This window comes from Mus pahari, chromosome 2 (genome assembly GCF_900095145.1).
Source record: "Mus pahari chromosome 2, PAHARI_EIJ_v1.1, whole genome shotgun sequence".
Classification (NCBI taxonomy): domain Eukaryota; kingdom Metazoa; phylum Chordata; class Mammalia; order Rodentia; family Muridae; genus Mus; species Mus pahari.
Window position 1 is genome coordinate 110813215 of NC_034591.1, and position 17358 is coordinate 110830572.

The following is a 17358-nucleotide window of genomic DNA, read 5'->3' on the forward strand; positions in this document are numbered from 1 at the left end:
GTTCTGACAACCATCGTCCCTGTTCTGCAGCCAGAGTGAGCCTTTATTTATTTATTTATTTTTGGTTTTTTGAGACGGGGTTTCTCTGTGTAGCCCTGGCTGTCCTGGAACTCACTCTGTAGACCAGGCTGGCCTTGAACTCAGAAATGGGCCTGCCTCTGCCTCATAGCTAATGTCTGTCTTAGCAATATCTTTTAAACCAAACTTTGAATCTGCCCCCTCTCTTTTTTTTTTTTAAAGACAGAGTTTCTTTGTTTAGCCCTGGCTGTCCTGGAACTCACTCTGTAGACCAGGCTGGCATTGAACTCAGAAATTGGCCTGCTTCTGCCTCTGACTCCTAAATGCTGGGATTAAAGGCGTGTACCACCACTGCCCGGCTTATAAACATTTTTCAAAAGACTAAGAAAACATTTGACAATATAGCTTGAGATTCTTTTATTTGAAATATTTGAGACAAGACTGCCTCAGCATCCCCAGTCCTTTGGATTCTGAAGTATCTGTACAGCCTTTACTCAGTGTGTATCTCATCTGAAAACCCACATTCAGAAAGACAATGCAATTACAACCGTTTTTAAGTATGGACACGGCACTAAAAACCCACCGGAGTTCAGCACTGGGATTACTGAGGAAGATGTTCAACCTGTATCAAGTCCTAGAGAATAATCGTACACGACTCTAATAGCAGCACTAAGGAGGCAGAGGCAGGAGGATTTCTAGGAGCTCCAGACCACAGTGACATCCTGACTCAAAAAATATACAGAAACAACAAACCCAAGCGCCAGGGAAGACATAAAGCAACTGGGAGCCTTACACTGCCTCCTGTGGAGAGGAGGCACCATGGCTAAGCACTGTGGAAGGGGTAAGTTCCTCACAGCACCAACCATGGACTTACCATGTGACCCAAAAACCTCACTCCTCTGTATTTACCAAAAGTGAAAACCTAAGCTGACACACCCCTTGTGTACTCATGTGGTTCTCTGCCCAGGAACTCTAAGCCTATTTGCTTGCTTTCTGTGGAAGCCTCCTTAATGACATTATTCATAATCCCGGAGTAAAAGCAATTCAATAGTCCCTCACGAGGTAAACAGATTAAGTGTACTGTGGTGCATTCATAAAACAGAACAATACACAGCAATACAAAGGAACTAATAATGCAAGCATCAACAGGAGTGAGACAACTCCATTTATTATGCAAAAATATGAATTCAAAAGCTGAATACAGAATGATTTCATTTATATGGCATTTGAGATAAGTAAAAAAAAAATATTGGTTAACACAAAATAAATATGGATGCCTGGTAATGGAAGGAGACCGACTACAAAGGGATGGGGAGGAAGGAATTCTTAGGGAGACTTCAATGTTCTCCTTGAATGATTGACAGGTCCAGGATTGTATGTGACTGCTAAAACTCAGCACAACATCCCTGATTGTAAGTGAATTAAATTCACTTCAAAAAAATTTGAAGTTTTTAACAAACACCCTAACATTTCTCAGAAGCAGGTGCACAAGTGTGCGCGCACACACACACACACACACACACACACTTAAAATTCACCTAGATTAAAGCCATCTCAAACTAACATAAGTTTTCTTAATGACAAAATGTTAGAATATACATATTTTCAAACTGGCAAGAAACATAACACACTTTTTTTTTTAACACCCTCCTGTTGGCTGGCAAGCACAACAGCTCACTCCAACACCTTCATTCTGCATTCTGGAAAATGCAAACACAACACAGGAGGCGTCTGGAGTAAGAGACACAGGTTTTCCATACAGCTTGGAAGTCACAAACGCTGCCTTGGAGAAAGTGTCTTCATACAAAGGAAACTGCAACCTCCCATAGTCAGGGTTTATTAATAAAGTCAAACCGAGTATTATGTAACTGAGTCTACTGCCTTGGAGTCCCATCCCTAACCCATTGATGGGAGAGTCTCTGCTTTAAGGTCAGGGGTCTTGGAGATCACCACACATGCTGAAAGGAGATACCACTGTGCTCAGGACCTTGCTACTCTCATGCTGTCTGCAAACAATAAACCGTGCCTACCCCAGGTCTTTATATCACACGCGCAACACAAGAAAACTCATGAGAAACATTAGTGTCTATAGTGCATGGTGAGGAATGCATCTAGAATCCTCTTCTCCAGAAGCATGTGGGTCTTGCTGGGCTCCAGAGCTATTCTCTTCCTTCCTGAACAGCCCCAGAGCTCTGGCTCATCTGCCTACCAAAGACTCACTGAAAACCCCTATTACAAGCAATTCAAAGCATGAAATGAAAATTGATGCTTTCAGCTCATGTAATGATGAAAATGGGAAACTGCCAGAAACTCCATGTTCCTTAATTTTCCATGTCACATTTCAAGAATGCAGATAGCAGCATGTCATATGAGATAAGAGAATGGACTAAGGGTGAAACATTCTTCCCTAATTTTGACCCCATTAAAGCAGAGCATCTGCAATAAAAGCAAGTCTGGTAATAAAAAGGGGAAAATACAATCTTCTAATCAGCACCAGCCAGGGCCAAGATGATGCGCTGCTCCAAGAATGGAAAGTGGGCACTAAAACAATGCATCTTATGCCCTTCAGAGGGAATCAGATCGTTCGAGGGAGACGGGCAACCCACAGCCTATCGCTAAGAATGATGGGGCTGGACTAAAATACTGACAATCCTTCTACAATATTATGCTTTATAGTCTTAGGAACCAAGAAAGGGCAAGGGTATTATTGCCTGGAATAATATATACTGTGTTAGACAAGTTTTTGTTGAACAAATCAAAGAAAGATTTTTGAAGAAAGATGCTTGTCTTCCTTCACTTGAGTGTCACGTTTTGTAACTACAAAATGAAGATTAGTACAGTGAATTGACTGCATGATAGACCCTAGAATCACATAAAAATATGAGACACTATACTTAACCTTAGACTAATATTCTAGGCCAAGAAATAAGTATTTGTTTGAAAAGACAACTATCTAGCCATTAAGGAGCCTCCCATGATTCTACACGAAGGGTTTTCTGTAGGTCTGGACCAGATTACATAATGTACCTTATTAAAGTTTAGGTATAAAACTTACTCAAAGGTTCGGGTGTTGAATGCTTCATATGCAATGCAATGTTCAGAGGGAGATCCTTGGGATGTTTAAATGCTGGGTGCTCTAAGAAATCAATGGATTACTATGACATTATTGGGAGTTGAGGGAAACGTGGAAGTAGAACCTGGTTAAAGTAGGTCACCAGGAAAAGATCTAGTTTGCCTCATCCCTTCCTTTCTGTTTCCTGGCTGACACTAGGGAAACTGCTTTCTCCCATCATGTCCTCATGTCCTTCCACATGATGGTCTGCTTCACCACTTCTAGCCAGTTGGTGATCGTGGACTGGAACCTCTGAACTCATGAGCAAACAACAACAACAACAACAACAACCATTTCGGCTGCTGTTGATCACGGCAATGAAAAACTGACAAACATACCACATACAAGTTTGGCTCCCTAAAGCCTGTGAAGCCGAAATCTGAATCATCAAGATGAAAACTGGCAGAGACAGATTCCTTTCTGGAGCACACATGCGGAGGAAGAAAAACAATGCAGTACTTCCGGGGTGGGTTTTACACACTAAAAAGATCTAAATCCCAACTCTTCGTCTGCTCAGGTTAATTCCAGACACAAACACCTCCCACTTTGCTGGGCATCTCCACTTGAATGCCCCTTGTGACGTTCTGATTTCCACACTCGCTCCTCCTAGAACTAGCATGTGATTTCCTAGCTCTCCTCTCCCTTGTATTTCTCATTCCTTTATCCATGAAGTCCTTCAATGTCTCTCTCTCCTGAAGAACTAGGTTTGGGGTTTTAGCCTTAGCTTCCTCATAAATGCTCCTGCATTAACTGCAAACCTGGGTCAAGGATTAGCAAAACTTGCTTTAAAAAAAAAAAAAAAAGTTAAGGGTTAGCAAACTGTCTTCAAGTAAATAGCTGGAGCTGGGGGGCTGGGGCTACATTCCCTGCTACAGGGACTCGGCCCTATAGTTACAGCATAAAAGCTTGAGAAAGGGGGGAAAATCCCCATCATGTCCCAAATGAAAGACTATGTAAACAAACAAACAAACAAACAAACACCTTCATTTGTGAAAAGGAGCAAGCAATGGATCACATTTGGCCTGAGGATCAGTTAGAAGGCCTCTACTTAGGCAGTCATTTTTTTTTTTTTTAAATGCAAGCACGGAACTCCTTCTGTTTAAATTCCTCCAAGATTCCCACTGCCCTCAAGGGAAGCTCTAAATCTGATATCCCAGTAGGGCATAGGAGTGTCTCTAAGTACCCCTGTGACAGTCCCACACAGTGAGTGACTGTACAAGTTCCAGCAGCAGCCTTTCCTCTGGAGTCTCACTCGAAGAGTCCTGTCTCTCTGCCCTTCAAAGGTACCAGCAGAACTTCCTGTGCCACAAAACCATCCTTGACCTGAATTCCAGCCAAGTCAACTATACTCACTGTCCCCCAAACACTTTTACATAGTTCATGGGACACCATGCTATCATCTCTCATAGAGGCACTGCTCACCATCAATGACACTGGATCCTGACAGAAAAGGGCCACAAGTCATGCACCTTTGTCTCCCAGACCCAAGTCTACTATCTGCCTCATAGCTGAGAGATATTAAGTATTTGTTTCATTAACTAGGAAAAAACTTCTCAGCCAACCTTGTTTAACTTTTAAAGAAATCTGAATTCACTGGGCACTCCACCTTGGCTGTACCAACTTTTTTTTTTTTTTTTTTTTTTAATTTAACAATCACTACTAGAACTTGTCCACATGTCGGAAGGCACTGTTCTTTCTGAGGATGATATAATGGCATAATTTAAAATTTCCCCCTTTACAGGAGATGTACTTTAAAACTGCTACTTGGCTGTCTCCCCATTAGTCTTTAATTAGCTACTTGAACAATGCTGAGTACGTTACATCCTCCTGCAGAAAGCTAAGTCCTCAGGCAATTACTTTGTCCTGCTAAACATGGCCCATGCTATCACTGTGCCCATGGTAGGCAAACTCTCACAGAGGGGAGTAAATTCTCTCATCTCCCAGGACCTGAACAGAATCTCTGACCCCAGAGGCCGTGAGAGGTCTGAGTAAAGACCACATTTATTATAAATATTTATAGACCGTATCTATACACAGCATTTCTTCTATCAACCTGTGCAACTTTTAAAGATTGATCATACTCAACTGGAAGGAAGTTGAATTAAAAGGAAAACTTGCGCACACTGACAAGAACGTGTATTATGAAATTCCTTTGTGGGGTTATTTCTAATCCTAAAAACATGCATTCACTAAGGCTAGAGGAATGGCTCATTTAGAAAGTGCTAGATCGGTAAGCAAGAAGACCTCAGGTGTATCTACAGAACCCACAGCAAAATGCCAGGCACAGTGGGCCATGCTTGTAATCTTCGAGCTGGGCAGGCAGAGACAGGTGGATCACTGCAGCCACCTGGCTAGTTGGTCTAACCCGATTGCTAAGTTTCAGGCCACTGGACCACTCTGTCTTGTCTCCCAGGAGGTTGTTGAAGTTTGGTCTGTTGCTATGAACTGGAATGCTAAATACTGGCTCCCAAGATCTAGAGATCCACAGGGACTAGGAAATTCTCCAAGTGATGCTACGTAACCTTGCTCCTTAATTTTAAAACTACTGGTTAAATAAAGATGTTGACAACCTGTAGCTGGGCAGAAGAGAGGTTGGTGGGTTTCAGTTGCCAGGCTTAGGGTCTGAGGCAGAGCCCAGGAGGAGCAAGAAGAGAGAGGAGGAAGGAAAAAGATGCCATAGGGTGGGTGGTTTGGAAGAGGATGGTCATGAGGCTGGCCAGTTGCAGTAGGAACAGCCCAGGCAGAACATGGCAAATTATAACTTGGGGTTATTGACAGGAAGTAGATAAAATTGCACAGAGGGTTGATAACTGCCCAGCTCTAGTGCTTTTAAGGCTTATTATAAATATCAATGTTTTGTGTCTTTTATTTGGGAGCTAAATGATCTAAGGTGGGGAAGAAACCCCCAATAATGTTCACACCACAACAGGAGGTAGACAGGATTCCTGAGGTTGTCGACTGCCTACCACATACACCTTCACAAGCATGCATGAGGACCTATGCACACATCTATCTTCACATACATGAACACACACACATCCAATGATGGGAGATGCCTCAGGAGCTGAAACTGCAGAAAGTCACAAACAGGTACAAAGCCATGACTCTTACTGTGTTATATGATTGGCCTCACTGATGATAGCATAACTCATGGCATAAAGGAGGTTTCCATCAATGTCACACAGCCTCCCTGTCCTGACCTAAACCGCAGAATGAGACACCTTCTCAACTTCCCCCCATAAAGTTCAAGCTAAACTAAAGAGCCATCACACCCAAAAAACTACCCTTGAAAAAATAAAAAGATCAAGGCAGGCTGTGGTGGCTTACACTTTTATCCCCAGCGCTGGGGAGGCAGAAGCAGGTGGATATCCAAGTTTGTGACCAACCTGTTCTACACAGCAAGTTCTAGGACAGCCAGGGCTATACAGAGAAACCCTATCTTGAAAAATAAAAAATAAACTCAGAGTGACTCTTCATCTCTTTTTTACCATCATCAACTCACTTACAAATAGAGCCCTGCCTTCTGCACACCTCTCCTCCAAGCAAAGGAAAGGGACATCTCCCTAGTCATGCCCCGCCCCCGCCCTTTCCATTTCTCCGTGGTGAGACTTCCCAGGTCTGCTATCTAGTCAGCACCCTGCAATGGCTGCCATCCATTGTCAGTAGTGTGGCTGTGCCCTAAGATGCCAGGCATCATTTGTCCTGGAGTCAGAACTCTGTCCACAGAGTTCTGCCATCTTCTCTACTCCAGCCATTCTCTTGCTACTTCTCAGAGAGTGCAGTTAGCACTTCTACTGTAGTGTCTATCCTGGACTGTCCATCACCCACACATAATCCCTTCCCTCACTCTTCCACCGGTTGATGTTCCTTCCCTGAGGGGCCTAACCTGGCACCTTAAAGACCCTACTGAAAACCACAACACACCCAATCCCCATGTTCCTGGACATACTCTCCTCCCCTATACCCCCACCACATTTGTACTGTTTTGCATTCCAAATAACTGACCACTGCCCAACTCTCCTGACTATAACACACATGAAGATCCCCACACTGGATCTTCGTCCATGCGGTTGATCATAAATCTCCAGCACCCCAACGGTTCTCAGCACAGAGAAGTTGCAAAATCGGTATTTGCTGAATGCTTAAATCTACCTTGTGAGCTAGCTCAAGCAGGAAGCAGCCTGAAAACACAGGTGATGACTAAAAAGCAGGAAGTCGGCAAACATGCGCCAAGATGGAAAGTTACCCAGATGTGACTGACAGTAACACGCAGAACTCGTGGGCTAGGCTAGCTACTATTTATCAATATGGGATGGAAGAGGGACCCAAAGTCTTGGCATCAAATTAAATTAAATGCATTATACCACTCTATCCCACACCTGAGGACATGGGGTGTTTGCTACCAATGGCAGGGATATTTTAATTACTGTCTTAAGATGTCAATTCCAAGTAGAATACAGACTACATTCTGACTATGCATATATTAATATGGAAATTGAGAGCACACCCATACATATACAGTCCTTTTTAAGTATGAGACTGAAATCAACTGGAAATTATATATTACACTTATTTTTGTGATTGACCTTATTTGTAAATAATCAAGTTTTTTACAATTTTTAGGAATAAACTTCACATAGAGAAAATACTTTCAATAATCATTTCTACCTTATCCTCTTTTCCCTACCTTGGATTAAATCAACATGGGTTCTAACCCAAGCTTCAGAAGCTAAGGAAGACCCAGTCTTCTTTGCTATACTAGAATCTTCAATATTTAAGGTCACAGAGTAGGCACCCACACACATGCTCCTTTCAGGTGAGTATCACCACTAGACAGAAATGTCAATAATGATGTAAAGGTCCACAAAGCCATAAAGAGAAGTAGCAAAGGCTTACATAAACCCAGGTGCTAAGCATCATTAAAAAGAGCTAAATTTTTGCAGACTAGCCTCCTTATCTACACTTAGTAATTCTAAAGCAACACTCTTTGGCATTGTTCCACAATTAATTAGAAAATTATGGCACTTACTCCTTTTAGGCAAGTTATTTCATATAGCTGTTGTCAAATTTGTAGATTCACATGGATCTAATCTTTACTATGGAACAGAAATACACCCCACACAATAATTTAGCATCACCTTGAAGATCAATTAAGCTCTGAGCAGAAAGCTAAGTGTCTTTTTTTTTTTTTTTTTTCAATTTCATAAATATGGGATCCACTCTCTAGCGTGCAGAAAGAACATGCATCTTTAAAAACAAGGGATCCTGTGCCCACCTTTCTCTGTTTTTGAAATGATTTTTCAAGTACTGGCAAAAGCAACAGCGCTCTAGGACTAAGATCCAACTTCAAAGGGACTGCTCAGGGTTCCTGGTGCATCCATTGCTCACACTGTTACTCCAGGCTTGGCACTCAGAACTAAGAGCCAGAAAGGAAAGCAGCAAACCCTCCACAAACAGAGAATCCCAAAGAACAGAAGTTTCTCCAGGAGGATGTCTCCTCCTTTCCCATTCACATCAGGCAACCACGAACACTGAAGAGGTGTGAGCCCAGTGGGTCATTTTCAAGCCTGGGGTCTCTTTTTACTTTCATGTTTTTGGATCCTTTCAAACATCATATTAAATGTCAAACAACATTTTCCCATTGATTTTATGCCTGAATCTAATAGTCTGCTGAAACTTTAAAGGTGCCAATCTCCTTGGAAAAAAAAAAAGAGAATCAAAATGAGTAACCAGAGGCCAAGACCCTGTATAAAAAGAATAAACCAAGCCAAGCCAAGCCAAGCCTAGCTAAACCAAGTATCCACATGGCACACAGTCATCACCTCAGCAGACCCTTGGAGCAAGTGGAACAAGAGTCATTTTCAAGTATAGAACCAGGGCCAGGTAAGTTACCAAAGAGAACACACTCTGCAGTACTTAGTTAGACATAATCCCCTAGTTGGGGGCATTCCTGACACACTATGTAGATGTGCTGGAGACCAAAAAATGGCAGAAACTGCTGAAGATCCAGTACAAGACATCTGGAGCGTGTTCATAACACTTCAGAAGACTGGAAGCCAAGCAGAGGAGAGACCCTGTCACACAGGCTTCTGTTGAGTTCCCAAATCAGTGACTGGCATTGCTGCCTTCTCTTCCCACCAGCCTTCCTTCTCAGAAATGCTATGACAGTTTGTCTGGTGCCAGAGGGTGTCAGTATGACGGCGAGGATGTGCTTACATTCAAATATTTGGGGTCTGATTATCAACATAATTCTTTAAAGGAGAAAATAAACAAGCTGTGGGAATAAGGGTTACCAAATGAACTGGATTTTGCCTAAAAACTATGATTGCAAAGAAAAAAAAAAATTGTTTTTTGAATGGAGAGTTGTCCTCCACTCTGCCTTCTCTAGTATTCTCTCCTCTACAGTCATCATTACCTTGAAGAACTCTTTCCCATTTAGGGCTAAGTCTCCCCACAATCTACTCCCTGTGGAAAGGCTAAGAAGCTCACACTAGAAAACACACACTGAGCTACATATTTTGCGGTACACGTATACCATGAAACAGGCCATCTCATTCGCTGTTTCCTTAACTGCTTTAAAGACACTGCCTAGGTGCCAAAAGAAAGTACACCTCTCTATTTGTTCATTCATTCTGGTAACTGGTACTAATCAACCAGCGCTTGACTCTGTGAATGTAAAGGTTCTCTTCCTTCTTCCTCTGCTTTATCCTTTCTTACACTTCTATGCACATGACAAGACTGAAGCAGAGTATGTTCCTGATGCACATCAGCGACAGCCATGATCGCTTTGGTACCAATAACTCATGGACTATGTGTTATCTCATGTATCAAAGGGCCCATCTACAGTGGTGTATCACAGAAACAGTCTCAGTGTAGAATACATCCACTGGATGGTTGCTCCAGTGGACACACCCTGGGCTGTACATGAAAGCTTTAGTCTTCTAGGGAAAAGTTTTGTAACAAACACAACTGCCCCCCTGCTTTCTGCTCAACAAGGACCAGCAGGTAAACCTCAAGCCTATTAAAAAACAAAACAAAACAAAATAAAACCCAACAACAACAACAAAAACAACAACACCACCACCAACAAAAACAACAACAACAACAAACAGGTCAACTCCACCTCTCAAGAGAGGCAGATACAATATCAAACATTTTCTTCAAGGCATTGCCATAGAAACATAACTTGAAATTTGCAGCCTGAGAAACTACAGAGGAACACGAAGCAGGAAAGCTCTAAGGTTTGACTTGGTGGGGTCCAGAGGGGCTGGGGAATCAAAGGTGGGCCTCAGCCAACTCCCTTCCTCCTGCCCCATCCTCTTTCCCCTACCCTACCCTCCCAGCCTCAGAGTGGAAAGGCGGCCAGGGGCAAAGGCAGTTCCTGTTCCCTTAGCTGAGGGTTGGAGGAATCAAGACAGTGTTGATAGCATTAATCTGCTCAGGCTTTCAACAGCACATAAACTCATAGGCAAGGGGGGAGCTGGCCTCACTGAGTAGGGGCTGTGCAAGTTCAATCATGAAAAGAATCTGAACATGTACCCCACCAAGGCAGGATTTGAAGTTCTGGTAAAATACCAGTTTTCAGAAGGCACTGGCCTTATAGGTGATACAATGAAAGCCTTTCTCAACCAAATCTTTTCCCCCAGAACCAAAATGCAATGTTTATTTTTAAAATGTGCATAGCTTTATACATATATTATATATATATATGAATATATTATATATAAACCCATGGTTAAATATTTTCAAAATAAGAGTCACACGCCCCTTCCTCTACAGAAGCTTTCAGTTTTCCTCCAATGAGCACCTCTGAACCTTTTGAAAACACTGAATAGGTTCTAGTCAAGAGTAGTTAAAAAGAAGCATGCAAGCAAACGACAAAACCAGCGAGGGTTATCTGACCAGTGCACAGTCCTAACTAAAAAGCCTCCTAAATGATTCTCAATGAATAGGCATAGTCAACTCTTGGAAAGAGAAAGGGGCCTACTCCTAATCCGTACAAATAAACAACACAAACCCTCAAACCATTAAGTTCAGACACAAATCCACTCCCTTTGTGCGGAAGGCCAACTCTGTGGATGAGACAGCCCCCTTGCACACTTCACTACCCCCCTGGTACTCGGTCAGACAGACTCCGAGTTTGAGAAGAGGGAGGAAGGTACACCCCCCCCCCCGTCCCTTTAAAGAAATAAAGATACCAGCCAGTCTTCCAGGACTGGCCCATTAAGAACCAGCCAGGGAGAACAGCCTTCCAGCTCCCAAGCACTTACAAACCAGACTCCAGATTCCTCTATTTACTGATGCCCACAGACAAGCGTACCTTACCTAGACAAGACAGTGTTCTCACAAACACATGTTAATCTCCAGGAAGCAAACCTAAGAAGCCTTCTGCATGTACATCCCCCCTTTAAAAGTGGGGGAGAGGAGAGAGGGGATGGTGGTCCTTTTCCTCTTTATTTTCTGGAGAGCTTGCAAAGCTCTTCCAAAGTGCAAAGGCATTTGCCCACTACCGCCAGGAGAAGCAGTCGCTGTCTCCCCGCCTACTCCAGCCTGGGCTCCGGAACAATGCAGCAACATGCATTTACCAACACCTGCTGGAGCCTATTAATATGCACGGGGGCCTAAGGCTTTCCCCCTCCCCTTCCCCTGCCCTCCACACTGAGCGGGCTTTCATCTCCTCCTTTACCATCCATCAGGAACTCATTTCGGTGCCCCCCCTCCCCCGCCCACCCCCAGTCCCCATTCAGCAAAGCCTGGGGGCCGCCCCTCGCTCTGGCTCCCCAAACCCAGGCTGACTAGCACACTTTGGAATGCACTTCATTAAAATTTAGCTGCCCGATTCCAACCTGCAATGCGGAGGAGGCAATACAAAGCGCACGCCACACTTCCTCCAGCATCCCCTTCAAAAGCCCCATTGTTCGCCAGGCATCTGCTCGGGAGCCCAGCCTCTCCCTACCCACTGACCTCTGATTTTTTTTTTTTTTTTCCTTCCCTGCTTCTCCTCCCACCCTGCCCAGCCAAACGGGGCCTGCCTGCCCGTTGATTTAAAACGCAGCCTCAGCCATCTGGCCCTCCCAAGCTGGCCCACAGTCTCCCCTCCTCCCTGGTCCACACACCACACATGGCATCTTCACCTCCATGGATGTTCCCACAACCCAAGCGCAAACCTCCGGTGGCAGGCGCCCCGGTCACCGCCTGCCTGATCCCAGCCTTCTTCCAGTGGCCGAGCGTTCGAATCCAGAGGTGGGCAGGGGTTGGCCGGGGAAGATCATGGACTTGTACTTGCCTGCAAAAGCCCAGCCAATCGCCAAGATTAATCCTTCCTTTTGTGCGCCTGAAAGAGCCTCCCACCACGCTGGTCTTCGGCTCCGCAGCGGCTGTAAGGAGAGGCGGGGGTGGGGAGTGGGATCTGAACCCCTTCCTAAGCTAGCTAGGGGCTCCTCGGCCACCTGACCACTGAGTGGGTTTTCCAGGGCACAGGCTCTGGCTGGAGGAGCAGCTGATGTGCGAGAAGGGAGAGAAGATGCTCAAGCTTGCGCCTTTTATATCACTGGCGACATTTCTAACACATGACAACAATTTCCATCTGTATTTAAGCCGGGAGTGTGAAAAAAGCGCATTACATCACAGAGCCCGGGTTCTCAGAGGCTGCCGGATATCTAGGCCAGGGGGGATTAGGGCTGCACCTGTGAAGGGGGCGGGAGGGGGCGGGACCCAGCTAGCTCCCCTACCAGGACATGTCAAGTCCCCACCACCCGATTGGTCCTAGGGAGCTCTTGGCCAAGGAAAGGCGGGAAATCGGGTTGCCCCATTTGCTAAGGACTAGCAGCTGAGTGGACAGATGGGTGAGGGCTTGAGGGTATGGTAAGGAAAGGTGGGTGATTCTCAAGAATGAGGACAAGAGCCTCCCAAGTCCCAAGGAGAGAGCTCGGCTTCTCTCCTAACTTTGAAAGAAATTTCATAGAAATAATTCTTATATTTGAAAAAACTGCTTTCATGGAGTTAAAGATGATGGAGAAGCTGAGAATGAGACTTTGAAGGATTCCCCTTCAAGCAGCTGATTAGAAAAAAAAAAATTGAAGGTAGAATCCAATTTAGAACCAAGCACTTGGGGTTTACCACCTCTTGTTCAAATTTACTTTTTCGTGTGTGTGTGTGTGTGTGTGTGTGTGTGTGTGTGTGTGTGTGTGTGTCCTAGGCACGGATCTTTGTGAGGTGCCTTCTTCAGTCATTTCTGTAGATTAACTTTTGAGGCAGGGTCTAGCACTGACCTGAAGTTCAATGTGAGTCCAGCTAGACTAACTGGCCAGCAAGCCCCTTTCTAAGCACTGGGATGAAACCTGCGTCCTGCTGCAGCTGGCTCTGAAAGGAAGCTGGGGATCTCAAGTCCTCCTGCTCGTGCTGCAAACCCTTTACTAAGTCATCTCCCTACCCCTCAAACTCAGGACTTCGATCTCAGCCCTATGCCCAGTTCAGTATCCCCACCTTAACTCCAGGAGTGGGAAACAGTGCTGTAAGAATTCTGGAGAGTAGACATTTCCTATTGGCAATGACCACACTACAGGGTGTGCCTTTGACCCACCACCTGCATTTGCCCAGCTCCACAGTCACATGTCAGGGACAGCCAAGAATAAAGTACTAAAGAATGGACAGGAGACAAGGGAATCTAAAACTTTCAGATGAAGAATGATAGGGAACCATGGATGGGAGGTCCAAAGCCAACAGAGAGCAAAGCATTTGAAAGCTAAGGGAGAGAAAGGTTTGGAGGGCAGTCTACAGGTCAGATAACTAGAAAACAGAACTTTCCCTAGGACACAGGATCAACTACATGTCAGAGCAGATGAGAAAAAAATGTCCTAAGCAGAAACCTGTCACTGCATCGGAAAATGTGATCTTTTGTTCCTTGAACAACCCAGGGCATGACAAGACTTAACTTCTTTTTTGTTTTCCAGCCAGGGTTTCTCTGTGTAGCTTCTGCTTGGGACACTATGGCGGGCTCAAGTCTGCATTTCTAGCACTCCTCTTCCGGTGGGCACTTAGAATTCTAAGACTCCACACTGGAGTGTGTTCCAAGTCCACCTCTCCTCGTTCTGTTTTTGAACATTTGTGAGCTGTGCTAGGAACTTTTTGTACATTATTCTCACATGATAGTAGTCCTTGTTGTGTGTATGAATGGATGAGTTCACATGTGTACACATGTACTTGTGTGCATGTGAGGCCACAGATCAGTGTTAGGTGTCACCTTTATCACCATTTCTGTTAAAATTTTTACACATGGGAAAACAGGTAAGTAAAGTGTCTATGGCCCATCCATATAGAAAAAAGGGTTACTGTATATCACATGCTATTACTGTTCACCGCAATCACAGATGTTCACTAATGGCCCATCCATATAGAAAAAAGGGTTACTGTACATCACATGCTATTACTGTTCACCGCACTCACATACTAAGCATCTCTAACAATTCTTGTTGCTTTTTTGTTTGTTTTGATTTGTTTTGATTTTTTGAGACAGGCTGCATAGCTCCGGCTGTCCTGGAACTCACATTATAGATGAGGCTGACCTCAAATTCAATCTGCCAGAATAAGTGAGATGCTTTGGGATTTTGTTTTTGTTTTTGTTTTTTTAAAGCTTCATTCCAGATTCCTGCCTACTCCATTGGCAGGTAAGGTCTTAGGAGTTGAATGCAAAGTATCAGTTTATATTTTCATTTTGAGATAAATAATAAAGTTTAGTGAATCCTCTTCTTATCAACCTTGTACATAATGTGTGTAAGCACTGACATCACTCTCTGTCATCATCACACAGAAAGGGATCACATAGAACTCTCAAAGGCCTTCAGCCACAATTTCATGCTGAAACTAAAATTTGTATTTTATTAGTTTTCCATAAGAAAATGGTTGTGCAGTACAAATTAAATTGCTCTGTGGCAATGAAGTGACATAGAGGCTGCACCAGAGGGAACAAAACCACAGAACTGTCCTTTTCGTAAAATAAGGAAGGAAATTTCGAGCAGTCAGATTCAGGGGCAGCTTTCCAGTTTTCAAAAGAGTGAGGAAAACAGACCTCATTTGGATGGAAACTATCCCTAATGATAACAATCATTTTGTAATCATATACTAATCCCTCCTACCTCCTCCTGATTCCCCTACCCACCCACCTGAGAGAGTGAATGGAGAAGGGGGGAGGGAGGGAGGGAGGGGCAGATGGACAGACAGACAGGAAAATCAAAATGATTTTTAATTAGTGTAAGACCAGGCTTCTCTGTGCATAACAGAAATGCAAAGAGGCCATGGAAAGCTGCTCAGGTTTTATCAGAGAGCAAGCACACCCTCAATTTCACAAATCCAGGCTCTCGGAGGTCAAATGGTCTCCAGCAAAAGTAAGGAAAGATGACCATAACATGCCTTATAAAAAAAAAAAAATCATTCCGGAGACATATACAAGTTAAGAACCAATGACTCCTTCATTCATCACGGACAGAAATTCACTCATTACTGTGTGATTTCCAGACCCAAGGGCCATTCAGACAGGATCTTCAGTTCAAAGTAACAGGGAAGTGTAGTCATCTCTACTACCAGCATTTTAACAAAGAAAAGGCCAAAGGATGTCTTTCTGAACATCCCTAAAACAAGCTCTGTGGCCATTGTGGAGTGTGGGTTGGTTTCAAGGTGGGATATGGCACCAAACAAGCGCAGTAGCAACTCTGCCTCTACTTTCTCATGTGACTAATGGCAAACAGCTTGACCTGGCAACACCTCTACTTTCTCTCCTGCCCCATGAAGCAGGTGGGTATGAGGACTAGGTAGGAGGATTCAGATCATGCTAAATGCCTGGCACAGAGACTGCCATCACTTTAATCACATGAGCTACCCTCTAGACGTCGATCTGCTATCTATGAAAATGCCTTTTGCAGGAGATAAGTAGTTTGAGATATCGGGTCTTACTCTATATCTCTAGATAGCTGGGAGTTCTCCACATAAAACAAGCCAGGCTCTACTTTCTATGTGCTGGGATTATAGACTTGCACTACCATGCCAAGATTGGACTGGTGATCAAATCCCTCTGTTTTGGTGTATTATTTTAAGCCAGGCTCTCACTATGTAGTACATGCTGGCCTTGAACTCAATCACTGTCCGCTTGCCTCTGCCTCGTGTCCTGGATTTTCAACTAGGCATCACCATACCCAGGTTCTGTATGTCCTTCCCTGAATTTACTGACTACATACCAAGAGCACAGCCCTGTGAGATGTAACAAACAGGTATAAGCCATCTATGAGGTTGGGAAAGGGGCTCTGTAGTGACAATAATAGAATTGTCCTTTGATAAAATTACGTTGAATGACAACCCAAGTCACATTCACTAACTAGACTGCAAGAAAAATAGATATTAACAATAGAAAGGAGGCTAAAAGTGGGCACCAGTAGCAAACATAAATCTGCAAAACGTGCCTAGGTAGGCAGACATAAGGAAATGACAGCCTTGTGTACACTTACTGAAGGCTGAGAGAAATCTGAATTATGCTATGAACATAAAGGATAAAGTTTAAAAAGGTTTAAAAAATGATCTAACAGTGCTGGGAATAAAAACTATCCATATGAAAGAGAATAAAGCTGGCCTGAGGTGGTGACACACACCTTTAATCCCAGCACTCAGAAGGCAGAGGCAGGGACATCTCTGAGGCTAACCTGGTCTACAGAGCATATTCCAGGACACCCATGAATACACACACACACACACACACACACACACACACACACACACACACACAAACCCTGTATTTAAAAAAAAGGAGAAGAAAAGAATAAAGCTGCCCCCTTCTTACACTATACACAAAGATTTACTCATAAGTAATGACAGACAGAACTTGATACAACTCCCAGAAGAAAGCATTTTATTCATCTTTATAATCCTCAGTTAGGCAATGATGCCAAAAGGGCGCGCACACATACAAACTGGCACATTATAGATCGAAGAGATACCTCCCTCCCCCCCCCGGCCGCTGAGAATAATCCTACAAAGATAATGAAAGAAGAATCAATGGGAATAAGAAGAAATATCTGTGAGTCATATCTGATGAGGAACTAATATACAAATATGTGAAGGACTTCTACAACTATTTAATACAAAAACAAACAGACCATTTAAAAATTAGTGAAGGATTTAAACAGACATTTGCCAGTGATGATATACAGGTGACCAATAAACACATAAGAATTTGCTCAGTA

General features: G+C 43.8%; 1 protein-coding gene across 30 annotated transcripts in view; it reads right to left on the reverse strand.

The window, feature by feature from the left end:
- The window catches only part of Magi1 (membrane associated guanylate kinase, WW and PDZ domain containing 1), a 612319-nt gene that overhangs the window by 225347 nt on the left and 369614 nt on the right, over window positions 1–17358 (reverse strand). For 2 of the 30 annotated variants that reach the window (XM_029535172.1, XM_029535171.1), the window contains exon 1: window positions 12417–12647. The exons of 21 other annotated variants lie outside the window; for them this stretch is intronic. The gene's annotated coding sequence lies outside the window, so the exon portion shown is untranslated. Of the gene's footprint in view, window positions 1–11455; window positions 11632–11976; window positions 12026–12297; window positions 12336–12416; window positions 12801–17358 lie in introns of those variants that run through there. 7 more of the 30 variants (XM_021190702.2, XM_021190705.2, XM_029535173.1 and 4 more) reach the window with 6 other exon arrangements.